Raw genomic sequence first — 15,706 nt, forward strand, 5'->3', positions numbered from 1 at the left:
TCCACACAGGCTCCTCTGGGATCCCAGCAAGGACTGCAAATGCTGAGGAGAGCAGGAAGAAAGGGGTCGATGAGCCGGCTGCACCCATTCCGGGGCTTCTGCAGGTTCCACACGAGCTGTGCCAGTTTAGCCAGGGCAGCATGGAGCAGGGGACACCAAGCAGCCCCAGCAGCCACACCTGCACTTGCTCACTGGTCCTGGACCTTGGCCCTCTCGGCTTGCAGGGACAGGTGCATTCCTTATTGATAAAAGTGCGGAGCTGGCTCCAATGGCCAAGCAGATTTGATGGCAGTCACATCTCCCATGTAATACTTAGAGGTCTGTATAACTTCATTGTAGACAACCCAGCGAAATGGCTTCTCTGTGTACAGGACTGATGCCGGGTGGATGTGCAGCTCATGATCGTCACGGATGGTCCTATAAGCTCCAGTAGAATGAAACCGTTTTCATTCTGCATTTGCAAAGAATCCAGAAACAACACACCTCAGGACTGGATCTGGATCACCTTCACTAGACTTCTTGGGTACCTGAAACTTGACAAGCAGCTTTTTCAACTGTTCTCTCATGGTCGAAACTCTGACAAGACCCTTGTAATTCAGGAAATGTTCCTAACACCATTGGGAGTTTTTATTGTGTTTGTTAAACACCTCATGCATGTTGAGCATGGTGAGGTGATCATTCTCCACAGCAAATTATCGGTGCATTTGGATTGCCTGAGACTTCTGGTTTGAAGGGATCACAAAGATATTCTGGATCTGCATCATGGCTGCAATGCTCAGAATTTCTTGAGAACAGCCAAAATTTTCTGATTCAAGCAGCATTTTGGCAAACATGAGATTCAAAGGAAACTCTGCTATTCTCATACCAAGGGATTCAGTAAGGTGACAGTCTTTGTCCAGACCTCCCAAGAATTGAGTAACTCCAAAGCTTGAACCATTGACTGTGCTGGAAGGGGCAACATGAAGTGGAACTTGAGGACATTGTCAATTCCTAGGGCTTTCAGCTGCAGCATAACAGGGGCCAAATCGCTGTGCTGCATCTCAGGAACAGTGGACTGAGGCAACTTGTCAAAGGCTTCCTCTGTATAAAGGTGATAACGCTTTCCCGAGCAGTTGAGCCCACCACGTTCTGCTCGCTGGTTGGCTGATGCCTGGGGCACGGGTACCACCAACAAGCACTCAATAGCTGTCCTGAGATTGTAGGCTCAAAGCTTCCCAAAGCCACAGTCAATCACATACACAATGCCACTGATTGTAATGGAGGTTTCTGCCACTTTGGTGGCCACTATCACCTTCCTCACACTGTGTGATACCCTCTCAAACACTTTCATTTGCTCAAACGAAGGCAGTCCTGCATAATAGGGAGCACTCAGAGGTGTTTCTTCGTCCCAGTGCAAGGTAGCGCTCGGGCCTGCTCAATCAGCATAGACGCAACAGTTTCTACTTCTTCCTGGACAGTAAGGAAGGCTAATATGTCTGCATCTCCCTCTTTATCTGGTGAATTTTCACCACAGTTTCCGCAGCTGATTTGATATAATCTGGAATAGGACTTTGCAGATAAAAGATGTTCACTGGAAATGTTTGCCCTTCCACTGTAAGGATCACACAAATATCCCTGGTTGGGTCACTGGTTTCATTCTGATTAAAGAAATCCTGAAGAAATCCTGAAGAAATTTCTCTGCATCTAGAGTGGCTGAAGCCACAGTCAGTCGAAGATCTCCCCACTTTTTCTGAATCTTCTTGAGCAAGCCAATGGCAATGTCAGTGTACAAGATCCTCTCATGGGCTTCGTCCAACACGATGACACTATATTTTGTTAACAAAGGATCAACCATCATTTCTCTGACCAGCATTCCATCAGTAAGAAACTTAATTCTTGTAGCCAGTGGGTCGGTACAGTCATTCAATCAGATGTAGTAGCCCACCTCATGGCCCAGTACTGCACCCTTTTCTTCAGCTACTCTCCCTGCAACTGTCACACCAGCCACTCTGCGAGGCTGGGTCACTCCGACCACTCTTCCTTCAGCTGTCCAGCCAGCTTCTGCCAGGTACTGAGGAATCTGCATGCTTTTCCCACATCCTGTTTCTCCAACAATCACCAATATCTGGTAGTTTTCTTAAACACAGACAGCTTCTGCCCCTGCTGCTCTATAGAAAAGGCAGTGTAAGGATTGAAAATAATGGTTGTCCCAGAGTTTTCCATGACACTTTGTCTCTCTTCAGAGATACTGACACCTGATCCCTTTGTACCTGGTCTGTACCTGGTCTGTGCCTCGTCGCCAGAACTTCACGGGTCCCACAGGTGCAGCCATGCTGGGATGAAAGGTCACCTTCACTGCCATTTATTGAATACAAGACTACTGTGAAGATCCAGATCATAGTCCTGTAAATTGTGACCAGTAGAAAATTGCCCAGATGGCTAAACCTTTATACAGGTGTGTGAAGAAATGTGCATAGGACCATTGCATTTAAAATGGTGGCCAACAGAGAGGCCTCTACTGGTCAGTCAGGACCTTTCAGGATGTTGTCTGCAAAGCCTGAAATTTGATCCTTTGTCACCTTTGTTGAATGTCTCTGATATTCCAGAATCAAAGGCAAGGTGAAGACCTAGGTGTCACTTCTTTTGACTGATACAATTTTAAACCCTAAAATGGGGCCTGGCATGGAATAGCCATAGGGGGAAAAATACTCCTGAAATGAATTACTACATTAATTAATTTATTTATAAATTAAAATCTAGATTGATCTGGCTTAAGAATGGTAACTATATTGGAGTATGTTCCCAGCCCTTGAGATATTTTTACTATAATCCTGTGAAACAGAAACATAGTGTAATTTTCTTTGTGCAGAGGAGAAAACTGAGGCTCAGAGAACATGAGTAACTGAGTTAAAGTCATGCAATTAGCAGTGGCAGGAGTGAGATTTGAATGTGTCTAGTTAACTCCAAAAGTATATTCTGAATTTTAAATCATTCTGTTGGCTTCGTCCAAATAGGAACAGGGAGAGTGACTCAAGCTATTTAAAGAAAAGGAAGATTTAAATCCAGGTTATCAGCTCTCACCCTTCTACACTTTTTATTATACCCCCATCCATATATCAGCTTTGTTTGTCTCATCGAAGGCCTTGACAAACAATGCCTTTTGAGCGTGTTTTACCCAGCAGCCACCAGCACACTCTAGTTGGCTGTGTAATAAATGTTGATGTCAGAGCTACCCTGAGAGACGGAAGTCATTTCATTTTCCTTCAAGATACAAGTCACCATCTGGAAGACCAGATATGCCAATCTTAATTTTAGACCACATTTTCAAATCTAACTCCAGTGTGAGGGAAATGCTTATCAGTAATCAAACTGAAAACTTGGGTCACTCTGCCTAGAAAACATTCATTTTGTTAGGCCTCTTCCTCACAAGTAAAAGGGAATGGATCTTGCAAACAGCTAGATCCATTTCTGTATTAGTTCAGGCTTTTATTTGACAGGAATAGAAACCCACTTGGGCAAGAATAAAACTCAAGAAGGAAATTTATTACAAGGAAATACAGTGTCTCCTAGAACCTTAGGGCAGGAGGCATCTGAGACTTAAAAATAGATGGAACATGGTGTTATTCTCAATACTGCACCTCAACCCACATGTTAAACATAGCTGTCCACAACTTCTATGACTATATCCTGTTATTTAAGACACTTGTCAGATGGATATGGGAATACCAATCCCTTTGGGCCCAGTTTGGGTCCATTGCCCAGTCATGAGCCATCCACTGAGGCCAGGGGGTGTGAGGCAGAGTCATATTTTCTGAACCTGTCTGCTTGCACAGTAATTAAATGGATAGAGTAGAGCTAAACATGGTTGTTTCTGCAAAGAAGAGGAGGCTGGGGAGAAATAGGTTCTGAGGAAGTTAACCACTTCACCTGCCTTTTACTACTGCCTCTATGTACTGATAAGAAGAAAAATATCTCTACTGCATACAATCAAATGCAGAGGTATAATTTAAGGTGAGATGTTACTGATTGCAAAGATTTTAGCAGATCAATACTTATTACAATACACTGGCTCTTCGAGTATGTATAAACTGATTCTTAGAAACACCTATAACCATTTCACATCCTGTCACCCCACACTATGTGTCTCTAAAACTTGCCACACTGTGCCTGCATCACACTAACATTCACCTGATTTTGTACTGATGAAAGCTGCTTCTTTCCAGGTTTCCTGGTTAAGTTACTTCTTATGGTTTCTTGTGAGATAGATGGCCCCATCCCTACCAGGAACTCCAGCTTAGCCTTTTCATATTATCTCAGTGATCTCAGACACTCTGTCTCTATACATTCTTTATGGATCACATTACTTTCAACATCTTTTATCTCCCTGCCTGCAAATCATCCTCCAGTGTAAAAGTAAGAGAAAAGCATTCTCCAAATACACTTCTGTCCTGGTGATGGAATCTTCAAGTCCCCATAGGCTAATCACATTTTAGAATAATTGTATTTGAGTATAAATTTATCTGGTGCTGATCTTATCTCAACAAAATCTTTGTATAGAAAGATTCTTCTCTTTGCATATAATTCTGCCAGATTTTTTTCTGTGTTTCTACCCAAACTCTAATCCTTCCAAACAGCTTTCTTACTTCCTGTTTGTCACTCAGCTGGCTGAACAGCTCTTCTCATCAAGGGTAAGGGCTTACTTTTGTTCCAAACAAGACTGGTTTCTATTGTGCATCATAATCTAGAATGATGTTATTATATGACAATACCTGTAGGGAATTTCTATTACCTTGAGACTCAATACTATACCTACTTTGATTAAAATATAGTTGATTAGAATCATAGGTCATGACTTAACTATGATTTGGAGTCAATTCAAAAAGTATATATTGACATCTTCACTCTGTACAAGTCACTGAGCAAAATAAATGGAGATGAATCAGATGTTGTCTTTAACCTTAAGGAAGTTATGTTCCGTATGTTCTATACATAAATAAGCCAAATCACCTTGAGTGTCTCAGAAAATTCAATATCAGATTAATTTATATATGATTTCCAAGGACCACTATGAATCATTTTCCTTGGTTCAACTCACTATTAGAGTTATAAAGTCTGTTTTATTATTCTTAGTATTCTTAATGAATATTTTTAAATATTCTCTATATATTAGACTGTGCTAAGTACTTTAAATATATAAGTGGTTCAAATTTGTAGTCACATTTGAAATCATTACTCTAGATCATTTTTTGTATTTTAATATATAAAAGCCCTTGATTCTATGTATAGTCAAGAGAGAAGTTTCTGCTTTTAGCTCCACCTCAGTCCAGTATAACTGAAGATCTTTGGAAAAACAGACCAAATATCTATACATTTTTGGATAATACCAAGACGTGGCAGTTAGGGTGGATTTGATTAGCTTAGGGGGCGCCCAGGGGATTGGTGGAGCACATTTTTGGTTGTTTCTCGGTGGGTCATGAAGAGATGAGCTTGAGTATTATACATGGTCCCTGAACCCTCTTCCTGCTGACACTCTTCCTCTGTTCTTCTCTGCCACTTTGAACTAAGCATCTTTACTCTGCCATGCTTTTTGCCATGATGTTTCTGCTTTGGAGCTAGCCAAACAAGGACTGAATCCCAATCTTTCCTTCCACCTTTAAATCATAGGTGTTGGGTTTTGCGTCCCAGTGAAGGGAAAACTGACTAATATACAAGCGCTACACAGTGAGTGTTTGAGAAACTCTACCTTAATTCAAGGATCTTTTTCCTTGACCTTCACTTTGTTCCAAACTTTATCTTTCATTTGTCTTGTGGTCTTTCTACTAGTCTTTGACCTGTTAACCCTCCTGCAGGGGTCTTTAAAATTAATCAAGATGTAGGCTTTTAAGGCCCAAGTCCTCGGCCTCTATCAATTATATAACATTTCTGAGTGGAAAGGGGATATTTCAGTGCAGAGTTTAAGGCCTCGACATTTAAAGCTGGGAATCTGATATCTTGGGATTCTATCTTAGCTCTATAATTTATGAATGATGTGACCTTGGACCAGACAGTTAACATCTTTGAACTTCAAGTTCCTTACCTGTCTAACAGAAATGAAATACCTTTCTGAGTTTTCCCATTGGAATTAAGGATTAAATGAGATAATGCAAGTTTCTAGGCTGTTGTGAGGAATGGGAGAATAACTCTTCTTTGAATCATTTCCCATAGATAGGAAAATCTTGTTATTTAAAGAAAATCTAGTAACTATACAAGCAACCGTGTTGTTTAAATCCTAAAGTCCTCACTAAGCCAAGCTATTAGTAGGTAATGAAGTCATAATGAGTGGCTTAGAAAATAGAATTGAAAGCCTAAGGACCTGAATTCAAATTCTTACTTTTTGGCTTATTAGCAGTGTTGCTTTGCGTAGGTTAAGGTTTCTGAGCCTGATTCATCTTGTTAATATGGAGATAGTGCCTGTTCCTAACTCAGAAGTTGAAAACTGAATAAATTAAGCTATGTGAAACACTTAGTGTTGATTATGGCATATTGTAAGCAATGTTAAATATTTACTATGATTGGGCTTATTCATAATATAATTATCAAGCATGTCTACAAACCAGTGTAATTTACAGCCTATGAGCCAAATTGAGCTCTCCTCCTGTTATAAAAAGTCCTATTGAAGCACAGTTACCCACTTATTTACATAACATCTGTGGCCACGTTTGTGCCACAAGGCATGTTGAATAGCTCTGACAGTTCACATGGCCCCCAAAGCCTCAAACATTTATTTTTGGCCCTTCAAAGAAAAACTTTGCTGACCTTTACTATAAATAAGACAGTGTGTTATGAGTCCTCACAATATGAAGAATGTTTTCTGGCAATAACACTAGGTAGGCACTATTGTAATCATTGCTTTTCATATGAGGAGGCAAAAACTCAAGAGTTTTTCAGTAAAGTGTCCAAAGTCAGACAACTAACAACAAACAAAGCTGAAACTCGAACCTAGTGGTCTGACTCCAGAACCAACATTCCTGATCACCTGTCTCAGATGAGGTTAGTTCTTTGATGATATGTGGTGATGGGTGGGCAATTAGTTATAGTTTTCTTCATCTCTAATCTCTTAGGTGTCAGGCACCAAGAGCACATATTTGAAAAGTCCACATCCAACAATCAGTTCCTTTTCACCTGCACTGAGGACGCATGTAAGATGTTATGCACATAATCTACCTGACAATCCTGGGTGAGAATGGCCTGGCTATCAATATATTTTACTACCACCATATTTCTAAGAACCATCTCCTGGAGGGAATTCTTTGCCCTCCCCCACAGAGTTGCCTGCAGAAGGCCAGCTGTGTAGCAGATGAATTCATTTTGCAGACTGTGGCTTTCTTCTCTGTTGGCCTCTTGGATGTCTTCTCTGTAGCTAGTGAGTCTAGAGTCTGTTGAAATATGTGTATCCAGAGCCTTGCCTCCCAAATGTTTATTTTGTTTGAGATGATTCCATTTCCCTTTGATTCATTTCTGAAATATATACATGAGAATTAGGTCCTAGGAAAAAGTTCCCATGAGATCAATTTGCAAGATTCTTTAGGTTAGAAAGAAAGATCACTCTCTTGTGTATATATTGGTTTGATATGGAAATACATACTCTTGCCCTACATCTAGATTGCTAGTATGCTCCCAATTGTCTTTGTAAAGCCATAAATTAAATTCATGTACTCTGAGCCTCAATATTACTTTATTGGCATCTATAGAGAGACATTTTTTGAAGAATGAAGCCCTAAAGTACTAGAAGAGTGTTATGGAATGAATGACAAATCTACACCCTCAAAAAGCTGTTTCCTGTTGACTGAAAGCAGACCTAAAAATGCTGGGACTATAAATCTAGACGTTACACTTCCAGTGATATTTAAGTTTCTCATAGATCTGGCATTCTCCATGTTAGACTCAAAAATCATAGTCTGCAGTTCAGTTTTCAAAAGGAGACTTTTCTAGAAACTGAGAAATTGTTGCACTGTTCAGTGACATTGGGAGTTCTCCAGTTATATAAAAGCTTGTTTTTGGTGCTGTTGATTAAATATGTGTATAAAGCCTAATGTGCATTTATTTATGGCTTTTAAATATTACATAGTGCTATCCAGGCAACTTATGTGCATGGAAATTTATGCTAGTGTACCGCAGAAGTAATTTCAATGGAAAATCTTGGCATGAGTTTATTTTTTGTTCAACCTTCAACAAACATTTACTGAGAACTCTGTATCAGGTCAGGTACCATGATAGGTGCTGAGGAGATAAAAACAGGAGGATGTATTAGGTGGATCTGTTTTTTCAGATTTTGTTCTCATTTAGTAACTCTTCTTTCTCCTCTCAGGATATCATTTGAAAGAATTCTCTGCACTAGTCAAGAAATTTCTTATGGGGTATTCAGGAGTACACAGTTTCTAATAGTGACAACAAACAAACAGAAACAGCCTTTATTTTTTTAACTGAAAAAATATATGGTTGTTTTCTGAAACCTTGGCATTGAAAGGTCATCAATACTATACACTCCATTCAGCTCTAGATTTTCATAGAAAATACACTATATTCATTAAAACTTTTTAACTCTTTCTCACTATATCATTAAACATAAAATTCGTGAAGTTTAGGTAACATATCCTCATATTAATTTATGAATGTTAAACACTAATCTCATAATAAGCATATTCTATAAAGTTTTTAAAAACAAATTCAGTATTCAGTGTAACATTATTTTTAGAAAGAAAAGTAAAACTCTTCTTGTCAACACAAATTACAAAAAAGTACAGTAAGAAAACTAGCTACCATAGCCATGCAGAAAAATAATGAACCTTAAAGGAGTTTGTGAGGGACGTGGCCCTGAAAGACCGCATATTACAATCACTAGGTTTAAATTTTACATTTGTAAGAAGGTAGTATGGATTTAAAGAGAAAATATGGTTATACTCTAAACTGTTTGCTGTAGACAATAAACTTATACTAGTGAAACTCAAAAACATATTAGCAATTTTAGTAACCACTTCACAGAGAGGCTTGAGGCTTTATTCTGAAGCCACTGGCATAAGCCTCTCTCATTTTTAAAATATCTTCATTTTAAATCAAGCCTCTTTTAGATCTGTACTTCTTTTTTCCTCTAATATGTTATATCTAAGATTTATCTCTATTACTTCTCTTTTGTTGTATTTACCTCATTATTATACCTATGAATTTCTCTTTGGATCTTACCACCAGACTCCTGTTTACCTGCTGTCCCTAACAAATCACCAGTATCTACAGATTTGGATAATTTGTCCAGTGGATCTTTACTGTGCTAAATTGCTTTGGACACCTTTGGGTTCAAAACTCTGAAACTGCCAGCTGTACTGGACCAAATCACTCTTCAAAAGACATTCTTCTTTTTCAGGAGTTCATGACCATTGAGTGGCTTTTGAATATAAGCTTTAGTAGCAGAAGGGGCCTTTTGAATGGTTTTTCTAAACCTTAATAATTACCCAACAATTCTACGCAGTAGAAGAGAGATCTCTGTGTAATTACCCATCAGTGCCTAGTTTTACTTCAAAACTGTTTCATACACAAATAGGTTGTAATTTTTGGCATTGTGAATGGTATTTATCTGGGAAACTGGCCCAAGAGAGTCATTGTGCATGGATGGTTTGGAAAAGAATTTTGTGTGAAAATTAGTGAAGTATGATGCAAGTTCTTTTATTTGTACTTTTCTTGTGAAATGTGTTTACATAAAATAAGAAAACTACCTCTGACTATGGGTTAAAAGTACAGTAACCTTTTAATTAAAAATCAAACAGTGGAATTTGCCAACTAGTACATGGCCTACGTTTCTATGGACAATTCAGTCTTTTCAAAGGTTATGCTTGTAGGTTAATATTCTGGAAAACACACCTAGACAATCTCTACTTTCCATCAGTGTTCCTTGTATAGACTTGTGTGAGTCTGACTTGCTTTGCACAGATTTATAAATGACCCCATTTACAATTAAATACGGTAAGTACTTGACAAGACTTTCTAAGCCCATGCTTTTGGTTTTTGGTTTTTACCAGAGGAAACTGTGGCCACATAAAAAAAACTTTTTATTAGCCTGGCTTCTTCATGACTGACGACAAATATTGTATTCATTTCTTATATCACCTTTAGTAACCATCACATTTTTCTGTCTGCTATGAACAAGGCTACACTGAATATCTGGTACATCCAGCTCTGTATGCATTTGCAAGGATCTCATTAGAAGAGGCTTTTAGAATTAGTATCGCTGAGTCAAAGGGCATGCTGAATAAAATATTGGTAAATACTGCCAAATTATATTTTTGTTATTACACTTTAATTAAATACATTTTTAAAATAAAAATGTAAGTAAATATATCTATATTTCACAACATTATACAAGTTTCCCTTGATACAGAATAGAGATTGTCCAGGTATGTTTTCTAGGATGTCAACTTATAAGCATAACCTTTGAAAATACAAAGTTGTCCTCTTAAAGGATAATTGTGTGCTAGTTGGCAAAACCTACATTTTTTTTCAAATAAAAAGTTATATAAAAGCATAAACGTTGTACATATTAGTGGAATCATGATATTTGAAGCATATATACATTGTATAATGTTTAAATCAGGTTAAATATATCTATATTCTCAGGCATTTATCATTTTTAGAAATGAAATATTTCAAAGTTCTTTCTTCCACCTTTTAAAATGAACTGTATGTTTTTGTTACAAGTCATAACCCTAGTGTGCAATAGAACACCAGAACTTCTTACTCCTAACCATAATTGAGTACCCACTAACTAACTTCTCCCCATACGTCCCCAGCCTTAATCACTCCAGAATCTGGGAACCACTGTTCTGTTTTCAACACTATGGGATCAACTTTTTAAGTTCCACATATAAATGAGGTCATGGAATTCTTGTCTTTCTGAGCCTCGCTTATTTTGTTTAATGTAGTATATCAGTCAGTGCTCACTGGAGAAATGGGCTTAATATAAGATATATATTCGGAGGTACGTGTATATAGATTTATAAGGTAAGCTTGTAATGGGCACCTGCAGAGTCAGGTCTGGATGAGTACAAAAGGCCCACAGGTCTGGAGCCCACTGAAGAGTCCTGTGCAAGTCCGTTTCAGAAACCTGATAGGTGGGAGCTGAAGAGTCTGAGCTGGAAGCCAGGAGATGGATGTCTGAGGCAATGGCAAAGGCTGAAGCTCCTCTGAAGAAAGAGAAGTGAGATTTCCTTCTCTACATTTTTATTCCATTCAGGGTACAAGCTTATTGTTTGGTGCCATGCACATCCAGGATTCAGTTATACCCAGAACTATGGCCAAGCCTATAAGCTGGGCATTTCTTACTCAAGTTAAAACAACAGCTATTACACAGTGATCTCCAGTAATATCCATACTATTACAAATCACAGAATTTCGTTCTTTTTAACGCCAAATAGTATTCCATTGTGTATATATACACTGCATTTTAGAATTCCATTCATTAATTGATGGACATTTAGGTTGTTTCCATTTTCTGGCTATTGTGATTAGTGCTGCAATGAACATGGCAGTGTGAATATGCCTTTGACATACTCATTTCACTCCCTTTGAATATATATACATGCAATATAAATATCATGTGTGTTTTGAAGATTCTTGAAGATTATCTTTACAGTTTTACTGATCATTTTTAAAATTGATTTATCAGGGTTTTTTGGCTATTGAGTTTTTGAAATAGCTTACATATTCTAGATATTAATCCTCTGTCAGATGTACACAAGTAACCTACAAATATTTTCTCCCATTCTGTAGGTGCTGTCACTTCTCATTCTTTCTCTTCACTCTGTTGATTATTCCTTTTGCTGTACAAAAGCTTCTTAATTTGATATCCCATTTGTCTTCTTTGCCTTTGTTTATTGTATTTTTGTGGTTATGTCCAAAAAAATTCTTGCCCGTTCCAATGTTTCAAAGAATTTCCTTATTTTTTTAGTAGTTTTATAGTTTCAGGCCTTACATTTAAGTCTTTAATCCATTTTGAGTTGGTTTCTGTAACTGATGAAAGATGGGGGAGCTAATTTTCTTCTGCATGGGATAATCCATTTTTTCCCAACATCATTTCCTGAGAAGACTATGCTTTACCCAGTGCATATCCGTATCATCTTTGTCTCAAATCAAGTGGCTATACATGTTTGGCTCTTTCCTAGGCTCTCTATTCTATTCTATTGGTCTCTGCATCTGCATTTATGTGCTGTTTTGATTATTACTGCTTTGTAGTATGTTTTGTAGTCAGGTAGCAGAATGCTTTCTTGTTCCTTTTGCTCAAGATTTTGTAGTAACATATAAATTTTAGGATTTTTTTCTTAGTTCTTTGAATTTCATTAGTATTTTAATAGAGTTTGCATTGAATCTATAGATTGTTTTGGATAGTATAGACATTTTAACAATATTGATTCTTCCAATCCATGAACACAGGATGTCTTTTAAAATTTCCTATGCTCTCTTTAATTTCTTTCATCGGTGCTTGATAATTTTAATTCTAGAGATCTCACGCTTCTTTTTTTAAGCTTATTCCTAGATATTTAATGTTTTGATGGCCATTGTTGGTAGGGTTGCTTTCTTGGTTTCAATTTCAAATGATTCCCTATTGGCAGATAGCAATGCTACTGACTTTTGTATATTAATTTTGTATCATACAACTAAATCCACTTGTTCTATTCATTTTTGGTGGAGTCTTTGGGGTTTTCTATATGTAAGATCTTGTCATCTGTGAACAGTGACAATTTGACTTCTATTTTCCAATTTGGGTGTCTGTTATTCCTTTCTCGTACCTAATTCCTCTGGCTAGGACTTCCAGCACTACTTTAATAAAAGTGGTGAAAGTGGGTATTCTTGTCTTGTTCCAGAGAAAGCTTTCAGTTTTTCCTCATTCAGTACAATATTACCTATTGACTTATTACAAACAGCTTTTGTTGTGTTATGTTTTCTCTGTTCCTAATTTGTTCAGTATTTTTACCATGTAGAGATGGTTTTGCATTGAATTTGTTGAAAGAATCTCTTGAGAAGATCATACAGTTTTGCTGATTTACAGTTATTTATCTATTGATGTTGCACCATACTTTCATTCCTTTAGATGACTCTCATTTGATCATGGTGAATAATTTTAATATGCTTTTACATTTAATTTCATAGTGTTTTATTCAGGGCTATGTTTATCAACAATATGAATCTGTAGCTTTCTTTATTTTGTTGTTATGTCTTTATCTGCTTTTGGTGTTGGGGTAATGCTATCTTCCTAGAATATGTTTGAAAGAATTGCTTCTTCTTTTATTTTTGGAATACTTAAGTATGAATGAGTTAGTAGTTCTTTAAAGGTTTGAACAATAGTGAAAGTGTCTGGTCCAAATCATATTTTAAAATTTCAGTTGATATTCCCTTCAGGTGTGTTTAAATTTGTCTGTTTCTACATATCCTCACCAACTTTGGATATTAGCCTTCTTTATTGTTTGGCTTACTGGAGAAAAATATTTTTCAATTTACTTTATACTTCTTTGTTATAAATGAAGATTTTGTTTTTGTTCATTTTAAAATTTGGAGTGACAACCCTATTGAGCTGGGGATCTTATAGGTAGGAACCCTGTTGTTTGCTTCATTTTCAAATAATCTTTTTAAAGTTGCAATATAATGTACATTGAGAAAATCATTCAAGTCATAAGTACACATTTTAGTGATTTTTCATTAACCGGACTCATGACAATATAACCCACACAAAGAGCCTCAAAATTATCACCAATATGGAAGTATCCCTGGGAACCCTCCCAGTCACTACTACCTCTTCCAAGCTGTGATAGTTAAACTGGATTGTCAACTTGATTGGCTTTGGAGTCACTCAGGGATTAGTAAAGTACACTTCTGAGGGTGTCTGAGTGGGAACTGGGAGCCAAATAAAGCTCTATTACTTTAAATTGTTGGTGTTGGGTAATTTGTGGCATCAATGACAAAGCTGACTAATACATAAGGAAACCACTGTCCTAACTTCTAATTTTGGATTGGTCTTTTTTTAAAAAAAAAAAAAACTCTTTTATTAAAATTCATTTATATACTATATTCTCTTTGGTATCTGGCTTTTTTTGTTGATTTTGTTGCATGTAGCAGTAGATGGCTTTCATTTCATTGCTGTACATTATTATGATATAAAAACATTTCAATTTAGTTCTGCTGTTGATGAACATCTGAGTTACTTCCAGTTTGAAACTGTAATGAATAAAGATTCTGTGAATATATTTGTATGCTTTTTGGATAGATACACTCATTATACTTGGTTATATGCCTAGGGAAGGGGTAACAATTTTCCAAAGAAATTTAAGAAATTTTGTTAAAATGATGCTTTAATCATATTGTTTTACCTGTTAAAATCTTTCTAAAGCTGCTCATTGCCCTTTGAATACACTGATAATATTTTAAGATGTATTTAAAGCTCCACTGTGAATTGATACCAGATTATCTTTCACTCCTTCCCTTATTGTCTTTTCTAACATCACCTTCTCCTCATTTGACCCTAGCACTATAATCTCCAGCTGTACTGAACTACTTATCATTTTATGCAGGGAAAAACCTCTTTATTTACCAAGCAAACCTTAAGTGGAAAAAAAGAGGAAGGTATTTTTTCTCTAAAACTTTTCACGAAGACCTCACATTTCCAGTCACTGCACAGAACAGCCTCTCTCCAAGTGACTTTCATGCATTATTGACTGCAGTGGAAGCTTAATCCAAGCCAACTGGGTCTCCTCAATTGCTCCACTTCCCACCTTAACCCCATTAACCTGAATATAATTTGCTGTGAAGAAGGAAATTTTAGCCTTAGCTTTAAATGTATGTGCTTTCTGTTCAGCTTTTCCCTAGTGTTATTTCATTATAGTCATTAACTTACACGAATGTTTCTTCAGGGAACTCAAAACTTTCATAACAATATTCTCCTCATCAGATTATCACTCATCAAGTGCTGGCTGACAAACTGACATCCACCCAAGAAATAATGTTTATTTTCTTCTAGGCATCTCACTGCAGAGTTGCTCATCCCTTAATTATGACTTACCTACAGAAGTAAATTTAATGTTTTAAATTTTGCATTCTTTTAGATTAGGTAGGAATTTTCTCTCTCATTTAATCTAGCCAAATTAATGTCCAAATTACTCATTTCTACACATTGCCTCTAAATTTCTGAAATGATAGTTAATAGATATTTTTGGCCATAAAAATGTAAAGGTCTAATTCATATCGCTTTAGAGTTAAATTAGTTTATTCATGACAGTCAATATAACTAAAGCATCAAAAGTGATAATGACTACAAAATTTGATCATCTGAGTCAGGCTGGACTAAACAGTTCATGTTTATTACTCTATTGATTCTTCACAATTATGAAGAAAGTGCTCTTATAACCCCCTTTTACAAAGCTCAGAGTTTAAGACATACACCCACATTACATGACCTTTGAGTTTTAGAGAGGAAATATGAACCCATTTTTAGCAGATGATAGAGCCCCCGGGACTTCACTGTAGTATCTTGCCAGTCATTTCCTGTGTCTGCTATCTTGAATTTCTTACTAACAACAGAGACTAACCATGCAGTTAACTGTGAGTCAGTTCAACTGATTGTTTAACTATCAATTGCTAGGAATCAATATGTTGGGCTCTTAGGACTTTGCCTGTAGTAGAAGTCTTAGGAAATCGCTCTCCAATTATTTTT

The 15,706-nt window shown here is 36.9% G+C and overlaps 1 protein-coding gene and 1 pseudogene across 2 annotated transcripts in view; one reads left to right on the forward strand and one right to left on the reverse strand.

Moving 5' to 3' along the window:
• The window catches only part of Tafa1 (TAFA chemokine like family member 1), a 491,038-nt gene that overhangs the window by 350,237 nt on the left and 125,095 nt on the right, over positions 1 to 15,706 (forward strand). The gene's annotated exons all lie outside the window — the stretch shown is intronic.
• Positions 189 to 2,311, reverse strand: LOC101714305 (putative ATP-dependent RNA helicase DHX35 pseudogene; annotated as a pseudogene).

The sequence above is a fragment of the Heterocephalus glaber genome, unplaced genomic scaffold, assembly GCF_053883595.1.
Source record: "Heterocephalus glaber isolate CG9 unplaced genomic scaffold, H.glaber_assembly_v1.0 deba00001472, whole genome shotgun sequence".
Taxonomy (NCBI): Eukaryota; Metazoa; Chordata; class Mammalia; order Rodentia; family Bathyergidae; genus Heterocephalus; species Heterocephalus glaber.